This window comes from Coturnix japonica, chromosome 8 (genome assembly GCF_054131305.1).
Source record: "Coturnix japonica strain WE chromosome 8, WE-NBRP24, whole genome shotgun sequence".
NCBI lineage: Eukaryota > Metazoa > Chordata > Aves > Galliformes > Phasianidae > Coturnix > Coturnix japonica.
Genome location: NC_140670.1, coordinates 26,790,783 through 26,813,263, shown reverse-complemented (window position 1 = coordinate 26,813,263; position 22,481 = coordinate 26,790,783). Strand labels below are relative to the sequence as shown.

At 37.1% G+C, this 22,481-nt stretch overlaps 1 long non-coding RNA gene across 2 annotated transcripts; it reads right to left on the bottom strand.

The window, feature by feature from the left end:
* Nucleotides 1–14,489: 14,489 nt before the first annotated feature.
* LOC107316114 (uncharacterized) lies at nt 14,490–18,603 on the bottom strand. 2 transcript variants are annotated; one of them, XR_014948931.1, is made up of 4 exons: nt 18,488–18,603; nt 17,691–17,921; nt 15,648–15,872; nt 14,490–14,800 (listed from the first exon to the last, which is right to left on the bottom strand). It is a non-coding gene; the product is annotated as an uncharacterized LOC107316114 (long non-coding RNA). The 2 variants fall into 2 exon arrangements; XR_014948930.1 differs by having other exon boundaries at nt 15,648–17,921.
* Nucleotides 18,604–22,481: the final 3,878 nt, after the last annotated feature.

Sequence of the window (22,481 nt, the reverse complement as noted above, 5' to 3'; positions counted from 1 at the left end):
TTATTATTGTGTTCCAGTCTCTATCCACTGTCAAAATACCACGTGTACTTATCCAGTGTTAAAAGACCAGTTCTGAAAAGTGATAATGTAAAGGTTTAGTGAGTAGGAAGATTAAAAGGTTAAGAAATTGGCATTTCATTACAGTTTAATATGATTCTCCTCCGTTGACATTGATCTTGACTCTTACTACAGTCCTTTGATTTTTTTTTTTAGAAAAAGGTTTTAGATGTCTGGCTTACAGTTTCCGCTGAAAGAGATGTAATTTCATGCCACACTGAAACTCTGATACATCCTGTAACATATTACAAATTATCAGGAAAACACATTTTCCATTGCAAGTGAAAAATACCCAGCAGAAGGCTGAGTATTTTTCTATATCTGTTCTGCTGCACTTCATTTTCACTGCTATTCCTTCTGGATTTTCCCACAATCCTGCTTAATCTTGACTACTCTCAAGTGTTTCTCCTTGTCAGCAAAGCTGCATCTCACAATTCAACCTTTCTTACACACTATTAGTAGGTGTACTGAATTTATCCAATACTCTTAACGATCCCAGAGGGACATAGCTGTTAGAATTTTTCTAGCTGAGAAAACATTTCCTTTTAGTTATTTACTCTCATTTTTTTCTAAATCAGGAGGTGATCTTTAGGATTGATGATAGTGCTGCCTTTATTTATGTATGTGTTCCTTTTATTCATAAGTTTCAGCAAAATGCTGAAAATATATTTGATGGTAATGAAATTCAAATGCCCTCACTGGGATTTACACTCCTCCTTCAGATTTTAACACAGTTTTCTGTGTTTTTCCGGATCAGGCTTGTTCACTGAATGATATCAGAAAAAGCCTTACTAAAAGAGTTTGAAAATAAAAATGAACTGTTTGCTCCGATTTTCTCTTATCCACTATTCTTTATTTGCAAAGCTTAGGAAGGCTGTGTTTACTTTTATTAATGGCCTTCTAGTTTTTCCTCATCACATTATATCTTGCCCAAGGGTTTGGTATGTACTACACTAATTACCTCCAAGGCTGCTAAAGCACGACTTCTCAGCCTGTACTTCCAGGCTGGCAAATTTCATCCATCTGAAAAAAACAAAAAAAAAAAAAAAAAAGAAAAAATTTTGGGTGACTGTTAAATTGACACTGCAGTAAGGATCACATCTTTTATTTATATCACATTTCAGCGCCTTTGGAGTGATAGTGCCTCATCTTTGTGATTCCATTTCAATATGATCTCACGTTGTGTTATCACTTTTCCCTTAAAAGGAAAATAATGTCAAACAATGACCACTGTAGTAACCTCTGGAATGCTCAATATTTTTCTGTTGTTTGACTTTTTTGTTTTGTTTTTGCTAAAAATTGCATTTTCCTTTCCTGCATTTGGAGCCTGGTGAATTTTCCTCTTGGTTCTCTTTTATGTAATGAAATGTAAAAATATCTACACTTCTCTGCATGCTCAGCTAATACTTGAGCAGTTGAGCTATTAAATTTGAAAAGTGATACTTGCAGAGAATGCAAACACAAGAGCATCGGGTAGGCTGCAACAAGGAATAATGAGCCAATGATTGCACTGGGCATAATGGAAAACTGGAATAAAGCAGTGCTCATTTTTTGCCCTTTGCATAAAACTGGGAGAAATGGGAGTCTGAGCATGCATTGATCCTTGCCTTGTCTTCCATGCAGATGTCAAAGAAAGAATTGAGCAGATTAATGTTTTCCCTAAGTAATAATGTTGAAACATGTAATATATGCCAGGAATCTAATTGGCATATTGCATTAATTCAAGGAAATTATTTTCAGTAATTTGAAGGAATAATTCTCATGTATAAATATAATATTTTGACAAGCACAGCAGCAGTTATTTAATTAGTTTAAGACATTAATTTTCCTGAAGATATAAAGTAATACATTCCATATCTACAGCTTGAAACAATGATATAGATCATGCCAGAGGTGATGTCTGGCTGCACAGAAGGTCGGCAGTCATCTCAAGTGGAAAGGGAGAACATGAACACATCAAGCATTTGAAAAACACAACCACATACACTGCAGGATGAGATCTAAGTATCTAGAAATTATGGTATTTATACACTAGCAGAGGCCAAACAGTGGTACATCAATCTGGCTAAACAACAATACATGAACACTGTTAGAGAAGAGCATAGCACAATCTAGAAGAAGAAGCATACGAAAAGTCACGTGTTGCATCTTGAAAAAGAAAGTGTCAGAAAGATTTGCTCAGTAACAGTTAAATTATGTGAGAGAAAAAGAAATAAATGCTCTCAAAGATGGGATTAAACCAAAGATTTTCTATATAGCAACTATTGGAGATATCCAAGGGACAGAAACTAGAAATACCTAAATGGCAGGACCTGGTGGTTGGATGGTAGTATAACTATCTGGGAGCTGCTGGACAAAGCAGGACATAGATTGTCTATTCAGTTCTCCAAATGTGTTAGGGACTGTTTTTTCTTTCATGAAGTGAAGGAAATTACACAGAAAGCATCTATTTTAGATTTCATTCAAATTCTTTTGGAGGAAATGGTTGAGAATCTTAAAGTGGAAGTTAATTCAAGTGAAAGAGATCATAAACTTGATAAGTCTTCTACTCTTCCTTTAAATTGCAAATAACAAAATAAGGGTAATGGACTTCAAATGACTCAGGGAAATGCAAGTATTTGAGAAGAGATAAGGAAAAAGAAACACACAAGATAAAGGCACAACAGCAAATTATCCTAACATGGAGGGAAGTTTAGAAGTACATCAAAAATTAACATGATTGCATCAAGAACACTTTAACAATCTGAAAATCTAAAAGAAAATCATAAAAAGCAGAGGGGAAAAAAGGGCACATATATGATGATAAGTATAATGAAATAGCACAAGCAAAGCAGAATAAAATTTAAAAATTCTGAAACACAGAATGAGTCACAAGTGGCATGATAATATTTGCATTCCGTTCAAATAGGATAGATATGTGCTGGAAATAGTAATAACTTCTATAGTGGTACATATCAGCAGACTGCTGTGTTCCACAAGGATTATGCTACATTGCAATGGCCTGTTTCTTGGATTTGACTCTTTTAACTTCCTGAATTCACTTGTATTTATGCTTCACTTCTCCATGTCTTCCACTAGTGTGATTTCAAAAGCTCAAATTAAAGAATGGCAGTGGAGTTTCAGTGTCACAGGTGCCCATTCCAGCTGTAGTAACTGCAACAGTTCACCACTGTTACAAGATGAGGCATACATCTATCCTGTTAAAATTAATTCTATGTATCACAGTTTACTTCCATCAAGGTTGCTTGATGGCTATACTAAATATTAAAAAAAGTTCAAAACAAAACTACAAACCACATTTTTCAATTACATCCCATGGAGTATTTTTTGTGATTTCATCATAAAAGTTATTAGCCATATGTCAGAATCAAGATAGAGAACCACGTAGTCAAAGGTAACGCTGTGGGTTGATTATACCAATAAAAACAAATCATTTAGTTATGCCATGATGACAAATATCTTCAGGCTACAAGAATGTCTAAGAATAGAAAGGTTCAAAAAATGTCACTGAAACACTGTGGAAGCATAGTGTTTCCTTGTTTCACCACATTTTTTTACATGGCTGCATAATTATGTTCACTGTATTTTCTGCTTCTGTATGTTCTCTCAATCCCTCTTTTTCTCCAGGTTAGGGAATAATAACCATAATGAGGGTGAGAAGAATCATAATTTGGGCTGAAACACTTTCCATCTGTTATAATATTTCAAATAGTACTGAAAAGAATAATTTGCAATAAACTTTGCCTAGATAATTTACTGGCTGAAGAGCTACTATGATGCAAGACAAGTTATTATGTTTTAACTTAGGTTTTCATTCTGACCTTATGTGTTCACATCCTTTCTCGTTTTTGTCAGCCTAACTACTTTTCTTCCGTGGTTTTCTAAATCTGACCTGTCTCTCTTTATCTTCCCTGTTGACCTTAGAAAAAGACAGCGTCTTTCTGATATCTAAGAGCAGTTAGAAGTTATTCTAGACTAAAAATAAGAAAAATACTCCTCACTTTCACATGATAGATTCAGAGTCCATCTCCTGAAAGAAAAACAGAGCTCATAAAACTCTCTTGACAATAATTAATGAGCAAAATACTGTCTTTCTTTTTAAATAGAAGTATAGACGGTCTTTAAAATCAATATTCTTCTACATGATTCACCTATCCACATATTGCTCTCTCATTCTGTACTATCTGAATTACTTTAAAACAAAACAGAAAAAATCCTCTTTCAAATTATTGTGTTCTGTTGTTTGCACTCATAGTTCTACAACAGCAGCACAGTACAGAGATATAATAAAGAAAAGGATCTATGTTAATGCCTTACAAAAAGACGCTGTTACCTGCATCATCCATCAGTCTGTATTAGTTTGACAAGGTCCTAATAAGTTGTGATTTGGTGATTTGTCTTAAGGTAAACATACATGAGCACACATATGCACATTAGCACACATTTTATGTTTTGTAGTTGTTTTAGGGTCTGTTGTTTTTTCGCTTACACCCTCTTGCCTACATAGACATCCATTCTAGAAGCTGCCTGTAGAAAAGAACTAGATCCTGATTTTACTTCCCCATCTGGGAGCAACCGTCTTCAATAAAGTGCCAAAAATGCCTTGAATAAAAAGCCTGTTTTGTGTCCAGGGTTGTGTGTGAACACCTGCCTGTTACAAAATGAATGACAGTTGTTTAAATAGCATGCAGTGTGGATGCTTCCTGTGAGGGAAAAAAAATGAATGTCCACATCTCTCTGAAGAATGTCTGAAAATTATTCCAAGAGAATGACAGCTCGTCATGCACAGGGGAGTGTCAGACTGAGCTTTCAGCACATTTATGTGGTCTACAATTAAAGAGATAAACTTCTCAGGTATTACAGTCTGGGTCTTAAAGGAAAAGGGCCTTAAGTGCCTTTGGTGCCTCTTTGACTCAGCTGGAACATGCTAATAGAAGAGTTAGCTCTAAATAGGAGAGAAGGCAGAAATGTCTCTGTGGGATGATGATAGCTGTTCATACCTGGAGACCTGAAAAGTCATTAAAGCACAGTGCAGTTCAGCGCTGGTTCACTCCAGAGCAATTCTCAGTGTTGTGACCTTCAGGGTTAGCATAACACAGAGGGGATGAAATTGAATGCATTTATCATGTTTAGCCACTTTAAAAGACAGATGAACTGTGAAAAAAAGGTAAAAAAGATGGACCTTATCTGACTGTGGAAATGTGATTCATTTTTGTATGTGTTCACACAGATATGTGAAATACTGAGTTTTGTTGGGGTACCTTCAAGAAAAGACCTTTCGAACACAAAATTAATTTGTAAAGTCTAACAGAGAAACACAGATTTAAGAAACTATTACCTTTTGTTTGTGTCTTTCTTGATCAGCCTTTTGGGTTCAAGAATCAGACCAGAGAATCCTTTCTGTTTTCACATACTTGAGTCATAAGAGCTGATTATGTACTGCTGTGGACTCTGGGCGGAAGCTGAGCCCACACAATCCCCAGACTACCCAAAATATGCTGCTTGTCCATATTGGATCTATTTGTTTCCTGATGACTACTCTCTGGTCTTATTTCTGAAACTTTTGGCATCATGTCTATGCAGAAGTACAAGGTCTGTCTTTCATGTGCCTGTGTCAGAGGACATCTGCATTATGGAGCAAGACCAGAACAGTCCCAAAATTAAGGAAGAAAGAAGGAAGGAAGGCAAAAGAGTCTGTCATGCACTCTATTGTGGTGGCTGATTTTCACATCCACAGAGAAATATAAGCGTAATTCAGATGGCTTGTCAAGGGAAATATGATTGAATTATCTCTATAGCCCAGCTGAAAGGTGAAATGATGAGCAACCTGGAATTAAATTAAAAACCTAAACCCATTAAAGTATTCAGATTTCCCAGTGTAAGATAAAAGTGAAAACCTTTGAAATTAAGCAGTCTTCCTACCCTTATCTCAAGCTGAAGACGCTGCTGCTTTGGATAACACAAAGGAAGCCAGGCTGGATTATTACTCATTTGAACACTGGTTTGCAAATGCGCCATATTTTCTTCAAGAAATGAACGCTATTCATTTCAGCTTATGCTGGATATCAAAGTAACTGTAGAAAAGGACACAAAATAAATTACCAGCCATCCTTTGATCCCAACACACTCCCACTGCTCCATTTCCCCACTCCAGAGAACAATGAAAGAGGACCATATCTCTTCCTTATTCTCAGCACAGTGTTGCATACCCTGAGTCCTTCAAAGCTCATGCCTTTTCTGAAGAATGTCTTTATTTGTAACTCAATCATTTTTAAACTCTGCATAAGATTTCCTCAAATGCTTGTTTTCTCACATGACCTCTTTCTTGCCTTCAAAGTGATTCTTCTTAAAATGCAATTCCTGAGTCTCATCTTGTCTGGCTTGAAGAGACAAACAAATCCCTCTCTTTGAGTAATCCAAATCTGTTCATCTATCCTATCACAATGAATATATTGATGTACAGAAGCATTCCATTCCTACATGAAATATAAGCAAGAAAACAAATGTTTTTCTGCTTAAATTGGTTTTCATGTTAGGGAAGTTAACACTTGTGCTTCATGTGAAATGAATCTTTGCCCGCTTTCATAATGGCAACACCATACTGAATCACAAACTGATGACATAAAATACTTGTGATATGTGATGAACTATATGATATGCCAAATCATGAATGGAAAGGGATCAATTCCTTAATTCCTTAAATATAATAATTTTGAAAAAACCTTCATGCATGGCAAAGTGGGAACAGCTCTCTGTATTTACTTGTTCAAATGATGCACACACATCCCTTTCATTATGCCTGATTGCTCTACAGGTGTACAAAAACTTGCATGACATCAGAATAATGATGCCTCAATTCCAACAGCAGTCAAAAGAAATAGCAGAAGTAGAAGTATTTACTACTGCTAACATTGTTGTGTTATTGAAAAAAATGATGTTTTGAGTTGCATTTTGGAGAAGAGGAAAATTGAAAGCAAGTTGCTCCGTAGCCCTTGATCTCTTCTGTTACCGCATTGGAACCGAATGTGTCCTGGAGTGACCAAGCAATAGCAAACTTCCCTGATGTGAAACAGTTAGGAGGAAGATAAGGGAAGAAATACTTACTGCTATCAGACCTTCACCATCAGATTTTTCCAATAATATTTGCAAATCACTTAGAAGATCTTCAGTGGAGGGAAGTTACTATTGTGTCTTCGCTGTACTCCTCAAGCACTTGTCTATATGGCAGATAGCAACTGATAGACCAATGGAAATTCCCTCAATGAACTTTTCTTTAAATTAAACATAAGACCTTTGAAATGGTATTACTCCTTCCATCATCAAAATATTGTGCTGGTGTAGTTGCATTTCGCCTTAGGTTTTGGCTCTCCAGAATTAAATATTCCATTTCAAATCCACATTTGGTATTTCAGTGATTCACACCTCATCTAATTTTGCTAGACGTCAAATGCCCTTTTAATGAGTGCTTGGAGGGTTTCATTCCATTTTAGTTCCAGAGAAGCTGATGCTGCATTTTCTTTCAAATTCAAAAATTTAGCTGGCTGACATCCAGCTTGCAATCAAATAATAATGAATTTTTAAAACTACTCCTTCCCAAGCAGAATCTCAAGAATAAAATTAAAAAACAGAAGAATAAATGTGCCAGATTTATGCAAGTCTTTACAAGCAATTGTCCATAAGAAAAAGTGCATTGCTGTAATTTCTCAAAAATAGAACAAGTAACCTTTGGGATGTTTCTTCCATCTAATCAACTGAGAATATTAACAATTTCACATGTTTGGTGTTCCTGCTATGTTTAAAAAATGAACTAAATGTGAGCACCATTTGAAAACACATCTATTTAAAGCCTGCTGTACAGCTAATCCCCGTTGCATTGGGCAAGATGGAAGTGAAGAGGCAGAGTAGCAACCTACACAGATAAGCATAGTTAAGAAAAAACTGAAGATAAACAGTTTTTTTAAGCAACTAAGATCAAGATGAAACACCAGGCAGGGCATCAAGCAGCTGTAATCCTTAGTTCCCTTGCTGATTTCCTGCATGGGATAGTCACATCATTTTCTTTACTTTCTAAACCATGAACAGCCTTTGTAATGCAACCACTCTTCCATCCATCTTCTCTCTTCCCTGCCTATCCATTCTAACATCATGTATGCAATACCCCCTCTGCCTCCTGAGATGAAAAGGTATTTCTCTGTAAACAAAATATAAAGACAACTTTTGTGTAAATTATCATGAGCTATTTGGAGATCAGTGAACAGAGAATGTCCCAGTTATTTTATATCACTTTACATTCCTCCATCAATCTGATAGTTTGCAAGAATTGCTTCTATTTTATAAAGATGGCTTTCATAACCTAGAATACAATTTATCATCCTAGTGAAAAGTATATGACCATATGGTATGTAGCTTGTGTGCATTATTGATTAGGTGTTTCACTAGCAAGTTACATTGACAAGACCTGCTGAGGTTGCCAGGTGCTCCTTGTGAAGGTTTTTGTAAACGCATTTACCACCCACAGTTTAAAACCAGTCATTTATTTGCTTGCCCAATACAATTTCCAATGTTATATAACCAATATTTCCAAACAGCTGATCTATTAGCTAAATATTTATAAATAAAATACTAAAATGGCAGATTCTCTCAAGAGAATCAGCGCTTCCCTTTCCTGCATACAAACAAAGTCCTGCCAACCTACACAAGATGCTTCCCTGTGTATTCTGGCAGTGAAAGGACACTGATGTCTCCTTGTTTCTTTATGTAAGTCTGTAAGGAAGGTAACAGTTCAACATTTACACAGAAATAGTTTTCATTTTCTGAAAGGTTTTTGTCTTTGGGTGCAGTGATTCTCTTTCAATTCCTTTTATTACCATAGAAATATAAAACTGAAGGTAAAGTGACCTAGCCCTTGCCTTCTCTTTTTTTAATCTAAAAGAATCCCATTTCATAAAGTCTTCCTTCAGAGCCTGTGCTTTCTAAACCTCTGACTGGTCCCTACCATCGCTTGCATCTCTGCTCCTAAAGCCATTTTCACAGTTTCACCATCTTACTGAAAAGGAGCTGATTCTAAAGCAAAATACATATTATTATTTAACTTCTCTTTCCCTTACTATTTTTTCTTTCTTTTTTTTTTTCAGTCCAATAGTAGCAAGTCTGACTACAGTAAAGCTTTCCTAGTTACAGTGTTAAGCACGCTCCCTTTCTAAGCATAAGCATAATTTGCTAGTGCATAGTTGAGTAACACATTTTAGCATTCATAAGTAGTGATTATTTCTTCCATGAATCACCTCAAACTACATTTCTCATGATTTTAACATGCACTCTTTTGTTATGGTCTGGAATTCCCTTGATATAAAGCACTGTGCAAAGTGATATTTCTGTGTTACCACATACACTGAAGATGAAGAAAATGAGTAATATAATTTTTACCACAGAATAACTGAGGTAAATCTTTTCTTATGACTGGTTTAAGGGAGTTATGCACTAAATCAGTACATTTTTATTATTTTCATGACATTAATATGGTAATCAGCCCTGGGATCACCATAAACATCCTAAAACATAGGCACAAATTAGGACATCATGATGGAATGCGATCATTTGTATGCAAATGATTTTCAGTTCTTCCTATTGTTTGCTTTTGTTTTTCTTTTTCTTTTCTTTTAGTGTTACCTTGAGGTGTTTTGAAAGGACACTTGTTAAAAATACTCACTGTTCAATGATTCCACCAGCTTCTTGTTTCAGTAAGCATTTAAGTCTATTGTCCTGCAAACAAAGGGCTGGGCTTGGTGTCAGCTGTTATTATTAAGCAGAAGTAAAGTCAGTAAATGTTGGTAAAGTACTCAACGAAAGTTATAATTTCCTTACAATTCTCTCCATCGCTCTTTAGATGAATTGCATTGCTTCTTTACTGTTGATCTCCGTAATTCTGAAATACAAACTATACAACTACAGGTGGCAAGAGATCGTCACAGACTACTTCAGAAATGTGATCTAGATTGAGGTCATCAACATTCTGGCATTTTCTAACTCTGTCAAAATATCATTCCCAGAGTCTCTGGTCTTCTAAGTCATAAAAGTTCTCTTCAAGAAAGGGATGGTTTAGTGGGAGCAATGAAGTATAAGCATAGACACTGAGAACACCTCATGCTGCATCACAGCAGGAAAAGACACTAATAGAAGATATTCATTTTCATTTTCAAAAGCTAATGACGTTCTGTAATTATAAGCAGTGAAACTGGGGTAGTGTCTTCCAAAATGATAGTGCAGTATCTTATTCTTCTGGTTTTCACCTTGGGATCTCAGTTCCTCAATATATCAGCCTGATAATTGCACGTGGAGCTAATGTCTGCCTCAGATTCAGCACTGATGTTAGCAATTAGCATCGAATCAGCCAGTGAATGTAGGATTCACTTTAACTCGTCCTGGACATTAGTTGAAAGAAAACAAAATAAAACAAAAGTGGAACAACAAAAAAGTGAAACACCTGGGAATAACAAACCTGTGGGAACAAATGCCATTTCTAGAAGTGGTTCTTCCCCAGAGCAGCATATATTCAGGACCATGCAGAAGTCCGCACCACTACCAGACATTCTTCTCATATTCTTGTTTGCTAAAATAATTTCGTCTCAAAGGCTTTGAAAGATTTTCATCTTCATTTTTAATCAAAAGAGTATCACAGTGTATTTCATAAATAGCAGAAACAATATTTTCCATAATCGTTGTGGAAAGTTCATCATATCACTCTTCTTCAAAGTCACCTTTTAAACAGAAAAAGTTCACTGAGTACTTTGTCCCTTAAATTAGCTTAAGAAGAAAAAATGGGTAGCAACTCCTATAGAGAAAGATCCAGAAATTCCCAGTGATTATTTTATTACGCTTTACAAAAATGCCAAAGGTTTTGTGCTGTATGGTGTGAAAAACACCAGATTTTCTAATGAAAAATAAAAAATAAAAAGCCACTCTAAAGAATCCTTCTAATTAAATTAGTTCTGGAGTCTGAATAAGTCTGAATAACTTTGCTGTTTCTACAATGGGTTTTCAACACTGGGAGGTCTGTTCATTTTCCTTAGGTTAAAAGTGTGAACTTGTTATGAACTTCTTAATGGAAGAAGAAAAACTAGCAAGGTGGGATATAAAAAATGCAAATAACTGGTTTTACAATAGAAACTGAATCCTGTGGAGGAAGTTTTTTTCTATTCCAGACTGACTTTCTTCTGTTTCCAAGAACAACATCTTATGGAATTAGGTTGGTGGTATCTAACACAACAGTGCAGGTATGGGTATTGAATATGGGTACCAGCTTTCTTTGGGTTTGCAGCCAACACTGAGCTTTAAGTAATAGCAGAAAATGTCCACTTTCAGTGCAGTTTTCAAGAAATTCTTTTTAACAAAGTACTGGTATAGTTGAACTGCTGCTTTCTAATCACTGGAAAATAAACATTCAACACATGCATCTTTGCAAACACAATCATAGAAGTAAGCTGACACTTATCCTACCCTGATTCACTGAACCCATATGCCAGCATCTGCTGCATCAGCATTTTCAGAAGCAGTAGCATGGAATAACACCTGGCTTGATCAGGTGGTTCAGAATTACACTACAAGGAGAAAAACAATGCAACAGAAACAAACAAAAAAAACACATGTGTAATTCAGAGGATGTTTGATCCATCTTCATAAAGTGAAGTGCTGCAACCAGTCAGATACTCAGAGCCCTAAAAAATGCCCATCACAACATGTAGCATTGTTTGGTAAAAATCCTGTACTCCCACTTCAGCACTGGCCAAACTCCTTTCAGATACACAAACAGTCACACATTTTCTGTGTCACTGGGAAACAACCCAAGAGAGATTATAAACAATGTAATCTGAGAAGTTGGCTTTATGCCTTTGCAAAGGCTTTGATAGGACCTGTTGGCTCACAACAACGTTTTGAAAATAGTTACACATATTTTACTGGTAGCAATGTTTTTCCATCATTCTGTAATCCCAGCATGGGACCATTAAAGCAAATGTCCCTTTCAAGGCATAAAACAGAGCAAAGCAACCAGAAACTGGGTAGAAAAGATGGGAAGATGAACAACTGCAGTCCAAGCATGACCAGAGATGGAGACCTGCGCTCTGTGCTTTTAGTATCTTCTGCAACACAGCGTTTTTCTTAAACTGACTAACACAAGAAATCACTGTTTTGACCCACTGTTAAGTTACCTGCTTTAAATATCATACACCTTTGCACACAGAAACAAACAGTAAGTTAAAGAACCGCAGGAGACTGGAGTTCTGGGAAGGAACGTGTGCACACAAAATGGATCTCACAGATGAAGATGACTGACTTGGGTCTGAGAGCAAAGTGGCATTTTCTGGATTTTAGACCCAGAAAATCCCATTACAGTTCAGATGACTAAGTCTCCAATTCCGAGAAAAGGATATTTAAATGAAATCCAAACCAGCTCTATAAGAAGATACTTAAATTGCTACTTATTATGCAAAAACTTAGCAATTTGTTAAACCTGTATCCAATTAAAATGAAATAAATTTCAGAATACATTTAAATGCTTTTCTAAATTAGAACTTTAAAACCTTTTCCTGGAAACTGATAAGGAATATCTACAGCAGTTGAGACTTCCTGTAGCATTTTCCATATTTCACTACAGTCACACTTCCACACGGTCACTAGAAACTCATAGTGCAGACTTTGTCTACTTTCAAAAACTAATGCTCTCTGCGGGAGCTTTGTTAATAGTCAGAACTTAATTGCTTTACAATGTTCTCCAATCAAGACCATTTCTAGCAGCTCACTGGATTATAGTACTAACAAACCATTCACCCCAGCACTGAGAGTGATTACCCAAAACTGTTACACGGATAGGCAGGGTTTCCCTCCAACAGTCTAAACTGTGGAGTTTGCTTGTGTTTCTACTGCACATCACCACTGTGCATGAGAAAAACTAAAGTAAATCAATATTTTCACTTATTTGGATTTCTGAATTTAACTACTGCTTCACTTTACTTGCCCTTGTCAGATTCGTTCTGCTCAGCAGTTGACAGTTGACTCAATTCTGGCCCATTTGAAGGGGATGTTTTTAACCATCTGAATGAACAAAAACAAACTAGACCTTTCTCTTTCTCTCAGTGAACAGCCAGAACTTTTAAAATTGGTCTGTCCTGGGTTTTACATAGTGGTATACTTGAAAAATCTGACCTATATCTAACCACAGCAACTAAGAATCTTTTATTGACTTCAGTGAGTGGCCTTTGAATCAGGGTATACAAGAAACTGTGGCTTTGTGTTTTAAGACAAATAAGAAAACAGAATTTAAAGGGACACATTGTTTCAAACAGACTCATTCAATTCCTTAGCAACAATTTAAGAAGTCACAAGGGAAATGAGTTTTTATGGTCTCATCATTTCTTTGATGTAAAAGTGCACACTCCATCTTTCTGGCATTTCATTCAACAGCCTCACACGAGAAAAAAGAGCCCCACTGTGCATAAAGAGAATAAAATATGTTCAAGAAGAAACAGGAAAAGAGATTCAGGTTAATACGAAGGTCAACCTCTTTCTGTGTTTCAAATTTGCACTTTGCTGAGATCTTAAGGAAGGGTAAAAAAAAGCTTTAATCTTCAGTGCTGTCATCCTTCTGCTGGAGAACTAAAATCCAAACCGAAATGCTTTGGCTGATGTTAGCATTGTGAATTGCTGTTAAATCTTAAATTCATCCCTGAAACACTGGACCTGACGTGACGCTCTTTATATTAAATAAAACTAATGCCCCATGAAGGTTATCAATTATCTCAAAATGCCAGAATCTGCCAGTCACTTTTCCTTCCTCATCCTATGCAGTGATATAGATGAAGGCCTCGAGGATCTCCAATCTCCATACCAAACTTTTGGTCCAGGATGGAGGAGCCAGCCCACCTCCCTGCCTTTCTCTGTATCTCCGAACCAAATCCCAGGTACAGGTCATAATCTGATGCCATCCCATAAGCAGCAGAATTTGCAGAATCCTTCCCCTCCCAGGTGTGCTCTGGCTGCTTTGCTCTTGCTGGAGGCTGAAGGCTATGCCACAGACAGGCTGTAGATACCAGTTTGAGCTGAATGTCTCTCCAAGAGCACAGTGTAATGACAGCCCAAGCTTCAATCCCTGTGGAAGGGGAAGGCAGCACAGCTCTGCCCACTGGAGAGAAACTGGCTGAACCATGAGGATTTCAGGTACAGTGAGGCTTGGGATGGGCACCAGAGAGAAAAACACCACATGAGTGGCAGGGCTGGGAACTTCCCCATCTGAGGTAACATGGAGAAGTGCAGAAGGTCCTCTCTAAATGCAGGCATTTGATTTTCAGGATTATTTCATTGTTTTGTTGTGTGTTCATTTTTGTATTGTGCATGTGTTCCTGGTGTGTTTCATTTTTCTTTTTTTTAGTTCTTTTTCTTTTCTTACAAAAGAGCCAACTGAGCATGAGAAGCTGCTACTGAGAGTGCATGAGCTGACAGGTCTGCCATAGAAATACTTCATCAGCTACTTTAAGATTAAGCTTAAAATGTTTTTTTAATGCCAATATTTTATTCATCCACACAATTACCTCTTCTTTGCAGGAGAACTGCTAGACAATTACAGTGCCTACTATTTATAACTTATCAAAGCTGGAAGTCAGTTCTCTCCATTGTGCACTGTGGGGCTCATTTCGCCAGCAGTGGTCAGAAGAGTGATAAAGAGTCTCATCTTCCTGGTTGTGTTCCTGACCTTAAAAGTGAAGAATTAATGTTAAAAAAAGAAAAAAGGAAAAAAAAAATAAAAGAGAGAGAGATTGAAAAAAAAAAAAGACTGTTATCTACTGAGTATCACACTATGTGGGCTGTAATATATGAAGAAAAAAAAAAAATAAATTGGAAAAGAATTAGTATTTGTCACTAGCCAAGTAGGAGGAAAAAAGGTTTTCACACAAATATAAGAATTTCCCTGATGTTTAAAACTCTGTCCTGAATTACATTTTTCTGTTACATTTTCCCAAAAGGACATAATGATCTGCTTCCTATTTATTTATTTGTTTGTTTGCTGGGGGTGAGAGAAGAAGAGTCCACAATAAAGTATTTTTTTTTTGAAATTTAACTGCTAAGGAAATCACACTGTAGGGCAACCACAGAAAGGAGAAAGCCTGGATTCATACGATGCTTCTCATCTCCCAACTCATGGGAATAGCTGCATCAGCCCTCAGTGATGGAGCAGAAACCACTTAAAATGGATCTGGAAAGGTGGTGAGAACTGTGGCTGCTTCCATCCATGACTGTCACCCCAAACAGCCCATCATAGTTAAGTGATAAATATGACAGTAAACATCACTATCTGAAAGCTGAATGTCAAATGAATAGGAGTGAGAGAGCACTGCCATTCAGTTTTGAAATCCTTACTACAAGAACAGCAGCTGCTATATATATTTATATATATGCTTTGCCTTTTGTTCAGGCAAAATAAACGAGTCTTTTTCTTACTCTGCTGCAGATGTAAAATATGTTTTATTTAGCATGCCTAAAACCAACAGCTCTCTGTGTGAGCACAGAGCTCAGTGTCATATCACACAAGTCTTGAGTACCTTTAAAATTCTCTTTTGCTTCATTTTTCCTTGTTCAAAATAGTGGTGTTAACTGTGGGAATTCACCAGTTCAGGTCTCTAGGTCTCTGATGGGAAGAGGTTTGGCACCATCCTGGTTGGGTAAATGCACCACCAGCTGCAGTGATTTATAGAGGGGATGAAGGAATAAGCAAAGTCACAGGTAGAGATAAACAGCAATGTAAGATTACAGCATCAGGAAGAAATCTGTTTGGAATAGAAAACAAGGATTAAATATTTTTCTCTTCACTCTGAACAACCTTTAAATTTCACTCTTCTGGCTTAGTGCCTTTAGCTATCATTTGAGACTTCTTGTTCTGCTGAATATTTTTGCATCAGAATTCTGCAGTCTAATGTCTTTTCAGAATAAATTTTAAGTTCTCCTTCATCCTTTCATCCTTTAGTAACAAGAAGACACAAACATACCTATTCTACCTCTCCCTCCTCTGTAGCTGGATTGCAGTTTACACTTTTGTTTGTTCGGTTACCAGCCCCTCCAGCACATGTAAATGATGCAACTGACTGGATTCATTGTGAAGAATTTCAAAACTATTTCTCAGCAGAATATTTACTCAATGATTAGAGAAAAGCTTTCTAATATCTGTGTACAAAACATTTCCACATGAAGGTGGTGCGTTTCAGCTTTGAAGAGATGTTAATCGTGTATCATATCCCCCTCATTAAAAAAAAATCATGGGTGCTCTACAGAAATATCAGGAACTCATGTTTTTCTGCAGCTGTGTTACTTCTTCAATTAAATGTGCCTCACAAGAGTGCACAGGAGTATGAAGGATTTGTCCTCTATAATGCAGGCAGTACCCTGTGAATAGTGGCCACACAGCCTGATGTGAGTAATGGACTAGTAAGTGGCTGCAGGATCTGCTGCCTCATCCCAGGAATTGCACCACATTGATTTCCTGCCCACAAACCCGTCTCCTCTGCCCTTCAACCCACCTCCACAGGGGCTGCTCTCATGAAGTATCTGTCCAATGGAGTGCACCTAAAGAGCAGACTGGAACTGCAAAGAAGCATCAATACACAAATTCCTGCTGCCTCTTCTGTGTTTTGGTGTTGTTTTTTATTTGCTAAAGAAAAATGGTTTTTAAGATAGCTGTTTTCCACACTCTCACTCCCTTCTGCCTTTACTAATTGGAGGGAAGGTAGAGATGCATTAGGCATCCTGACAGTTCCTTGCACTGTTGCAGGGAGAATGTCTCGGGGAGATTTTTTACATCGATTCCTGGCCAAGTTTTGGAGAAGGTCATTGCAAACTATCCCTTTTCTATTACATCACTACAAACTGTGCTGGTTTCAGCTCTGAGACCTAATAGAAGAAGGCAGTAGCATGCCAAGTGTTGGGGAAGGTATGTTTATACAGAGATTATGCTTATCAACAACATAAGGAGTGCCAAAATTCCTTCTTTATAAAAATAAAGATGATATCCTGCCAGTGAAAGGCTACACACAACAAAGCATCAGCCATTGACAAAAATTCCTGGAATGTCCCATTTATAGCATATGGCACTCATTTCTTCAAAGCACGTAATAGTGTGCTCGATACTGGGTATAGAATAGGTGAGATGTTGTTGAGAATGTATGTATGAGTTCCTAATACATTAAATGTAATTTTACACTGCTCAAATAATGTTGATAAAAGCTAGAGATACAGCTGACAGAGAAAGAAGATAGAAAACCATCATCTTAAAAATGAAACTGATACTGAACCAAAGAACAATAACATTCAAATAATAAATGGTACAGTGTACATTCTGTACAAAACATCCACTAGACTGTTTAGCAATAGATGTTGTGTTTTAGATAGAAATATTTATTCTGGGAAAAATAAATTAACCAGCTGCCAATCCCCTGACTCTTGTCAGTCAGACTGCACTATGAATGAGATAGATACGACCATTAAACTGTGAGGTGGCCTATAAAATATGGTAGGAGAAAATTTACCTTCTCTACTCAGGGAAATAGGAGATCATATGAAGTGTAGAAATATTGGCTACCATGAACATCTACCTTCCTCCAGTCATTTTGCTTTTCCTGTTATCCCCTGTCCCCTTACACTCAGAAGCACTTGGCAGTATATTGGCCACATTCTTCCTCATGAGTGTTCATGGGCTGCCTGGAGAGGCATGGGACACAGAGATGAGGTCAAGGGAAGGAAGGAGAAGAAAGGCCCAGGTACTTCCGATGCTTGCAAGGCTTGGGAGAAGTTTAGAGAACAAGGGCAGGACATGGACTGATACTCTGTTTCAGGACCCAAAGAGAAAGCAGAGTGAAAGCAGGATACATCCATCCAGAATCAGGTCCATTTAAACTTACCATTGCCTGTGTCTTTTTCCTACACTTACACTTTGTGTAGCCGCATCCCCCTCCCTTGATCCTTGTTTTTCTCTAAGGCATTATCTGGTTTTAAATTACGTAAGAATAATGCTGTCTTTGAAACAGTAATGTAATTGAACGATATGCTACATCCTTTCATTTGTGCTTAACCTTTAAAGGACGCATTTATATAAAATATCCAGCAGTGCCCTCATTTTTACTCTCTGGCTGAATGCACCTGTAAGACCGTATTTACTTATCATAATAGTGCAGGAATGCAAAATTTAATAATGCCCAAATATTTATAAATACACATTTTTAAGCTGCAAATGCAATGCTGATTTATGGAATATTTTCCAGGGCTTTTATATTCAGTATGTGTGTCACAGTTTTCCCAGTTTCCTATTTTATTTATTATTTTCATTTTAAATGAAAAAGTAAAGTTTAACTCAGTTTTCACCCAAAAGAAATGGGAAGGATCCAAGACTGACCTGTGAAACAACAGGAGCTGTAGACTTGTTAGGTATGAAGACTGAGAAGCACTTCTGCACAGCAGAGCAGGAGCCGTGTGATTCTGGGCAAGAATGTCTTGACAGAAAAAAAAAAAACAGGTCACAGAATCACAGAATCATAATTCTGTGATTCTGTGAAAAACAAACAAACAAAAAACAAACAAACAAACAAACAAACAAACAGGGAAATAAATGACTTTTGAGACTGACCAGACAAAAAGACTGAAGTTCGAGTGTTCAGTATTTTAAGTAAATAGAGGACTGCAATGCTGCCAGCCTGATAAATATCAGAGGATTGAGTTTGCTTAGGAAACTAAAGTAGTTCCAAACTAATTTAGTGTGTTAAATCTGCATTCAGAAGGAAAACCCCCTTGGTTTTAGCGTTTAAGCTCAGTGAAGTTTTTGCATGCATTCTATTGTTCCTAACTACATAACAGGCAAATAATGCTTATCTTTGGGCAGATGGATACATCACTAAAAATGACAAGCCCATTAGATCAACAAGGACTATATAATTATCATGGGGAAATAAAGCCAATAAATCTATCTGGTATAAATTATGGGCTTATGAAGTCATACATAATGAAATAAATATTTAATTTTTCTAAAATCCAAAGTCTTCCTTTGGAAACAGGAACATTAAAAATTCATTTCCATTTCTTATGTCGGGAGCAGTGCGGTTGAGTGGTCTCAGCACAGGCGTGCACTCCCAGACACTTCTCAGTCCTATTCCTGGTTCTGCCATTGATTCACTCTGTGGTCTGAGCCAAACCGTTCCAATTCTTTGTACTTCTTCGCCCATCTGTAAAGCTGAGATAATGTTCACCTGCTCCATAGAATCATTAGGAGAATTAAGAAACATCTGCTCTGCATCTTGAAGGCGTGAAATGCCCTCAAAATGCAAAACAGCATTATTTGAGAGATGGATTAAAACCTTCCAGGGTTTGGAGATTTTTTACTTTTTCACCAAACCTCTCACGACCTGGCAGGAATGATTTCTACTTCACTAATTCAGTCAGCTCTCTCTTTCTATAATATTTATTATTTCACCCTCCTTAGCTAAGCCTGTTGCCATTACAAGAGATCTGTTTACAGTATGTCAGCTCTTCCAAAAAATAGTTGGCAGCAAGTTTCTGGTGGAGACACAGCAAAGGGATCATCATCCTCTGCAAAAGATTCAGCTGCTGCCAACGCAGGTCCTGCTCTGAGAGCAAAGATGCAGACAGTGCCTGTTTCATAACTACGGAGCAAGAGGTGAAGGAAGAAGGTCTGTTTAGGGATGGAAAATTATAAAATGGAAGCAGAAGCAAAGAGGAAAAGTTTCGTAATTAGAACTTTTGTTAAATACTGGAATAGAACTTCTCTACAAGGAATGAAGAAAATATTTCTTTCCATCAGATATTTTGTAAGCTGCATGGAACAGCGTATGGAAACTCCACCAATAAGATAGCATTGTTTGTATTTCAAAACAGAAGTAAAATAGTTTTACTTCTTGACCAGTAATATTGCATGCCATTCTACTGTAGTCATATTGTATCTACTCATTCTATGCAGCATATTTCCAAGATCACTTGATTTCTTTGCCTTTTCCAAATATTGTCATATATACATATCTAATGTCAGTATTTTTTTATTTTTCTGAAGTCAACAGCAAATGAATGCAGCGATACCATTTTAGCTTTTTCTTTTAGCTTAATTGTTACACTCTGAACTAAATTCTGTTTGTACACATAAAACTCAAGTAGAATAGTTTAGAAAGGTAGGAATGAGCCCTGTGTTAGTTTTAAAAGCCAGTATTTAAAAACCAAACAAAACCCAAACCTATACAGCTCAGCAAACAAAACCCAAACTAAAGAAAAAGGTACATAACACTTCCTAATTGACATAGAAAGCAGATGATCACATCATCCATTTTTGCCAAAGGTGGTTTAGAGATGGTGCTATGTGTTCTGCTATGCTTGGCTGGCATTAACAATGACCTGTGCACAATTAACTAAGAAGGCTGACCTGAAAAGTAGCAAGGCTTTAATTGTTAAAGAACCCACTTTGGCCTTGAAGTCTTTATTCTGTTCCACATAAACTCTGTTCTCTTCCATTAATCTGCCTCTCTGTTATCCCAGAGATTACAAGGGCAGAAAAAATCATTCTCACACCTCATCCTTCAGACTGATCTGTTGGATATCCTGGTGGCAAGTTTCAGAGGATTAAGCTTTAGCTGAGCTAAGTTCCTCCTTGTAGGAAGTCAATGGTCTTGACTTAATAACTTCAGGTACCCATTCTGCATTTGGTTACTTGACCATTAAATTAGAAAAACATACACACCACATGCAGCACTATTTGCAGCAAGCATGGCAAATCACTGCAAACACACAGGCTCAGCATCTACAACCGTAACCACGACAACTGTCCTGCAGCTACACAGGCCAGAAAAAGATCTCCAAAATACTTGTGCTGCAGCAGGATCTTGTCTTTCTTAGGCAATTCAAAGCATCTCACAAACAAAACATCAGAGTTCATCTGCCTGGGGCACTGTCAGAGGACATATGGATGTTGTGCTGTGGATTCAGAGGGAGGGCTGTGCTGCCAGAACCACAAGAGCCCAGCACTGAACACTTGCTCAGTTGTGTTGGCAGAACAAGGTCCCAAGCTGGCTGTAGCTCAGCAGCATCTATGAGGGATGGGGACAGCCTACTTGAGCACAACAGTGTGGGCTGCAAAACTTAAGGGCAAGGATATCAAGCATTACAACAGTGCTTTGATTCTACACACTGAACAACTTGTATGTTAGTGCAATTGCCATATCAATAGCTCTTTGTATTTTACCCGTCTACAATGCCAAATAAATATCTAAATATGTCATCATCTCTAAGATGTCTAAGTGCTCCAGTTTACCCCGTGAACAGCTATGCAATCATAATATGTTTTTGAAATTATTCACAGAACAATAAGTTCTGAGTTCCTTGGTTGGTTGGTTTTCATTTAAAACAAAACAAACACAAAAACACAAAAGCTAGAATCCAGTTCCTGTTAAAGGAAAACAAAAAAAAATGACAAAAACACATTCATATCCCAGAATAAATGTCTTTGGTTGTGTCAAAGCCCAGAGAAGCTGAAGTTCATATGGCAGCCATTCCCAAAGGCACCATGAATGCTACCCACAGAACACGCTTTAGATAAAGTTTGCAATTTCCTTTTGCTATGTTCTTTGGGAGTATTTTCATTCTGCCTTGAGCATAGATCTCAATACAAAGGACTGCAATATGCAGCTCCAATTCATGTCAGAGAGCCTATGCCATGAAAAATCCCAGCACCTTCAATGAGATACCGGTATATCTAAGACTTACTAATATGAGCAGGAGTTGATGACTAACATGAGAATCTGCTTCAAAAATACCACTGCTAGAGCTGAGATATTATTATAGACAGTCTATTGTACTTGCAAAAGACAAGTAAAGAGCTCTTGGTTGAGAATACATGTCAGAAAAATGACATGTTTTCATCACTTCCAGCCCTAGTTAAAAAAACTCTGAATACATTAACCAGCTGAAGGAAAAATACTTTCAGCTTTTTGTATCACAGTGGGAATCTGTAAATCTGCTACAGTGTAACAGACAATTAGTTTGAATTCAGCCATTTATAATTTCTGAAAAGTTGATGTTTTGATGTTTTTTGTGTTTTTTTTTTAACTTACACATTAAAATGAAGGATTTTTCACTGAGTTCTCCATGCTCCACTTTTGGAGATTCAGCAAATGGAAGTAGTTTCAGGTGGGCAGGACTGGTTCAGTAATTGCAGCTAAGTCATTATCTAATAGAAAGATTCAGCTGGTTATTTCATCCGGGGTACATGTTCCTGTATGCTAATTCAAAATGACCCAAATCATCTGATGAAAACCTGGTAACTCCTTCAGCAAACCACCTACACGGGATCCTCAGCTTTGCTTTCAGTAACTTATAATCAGGAGTGGATATTC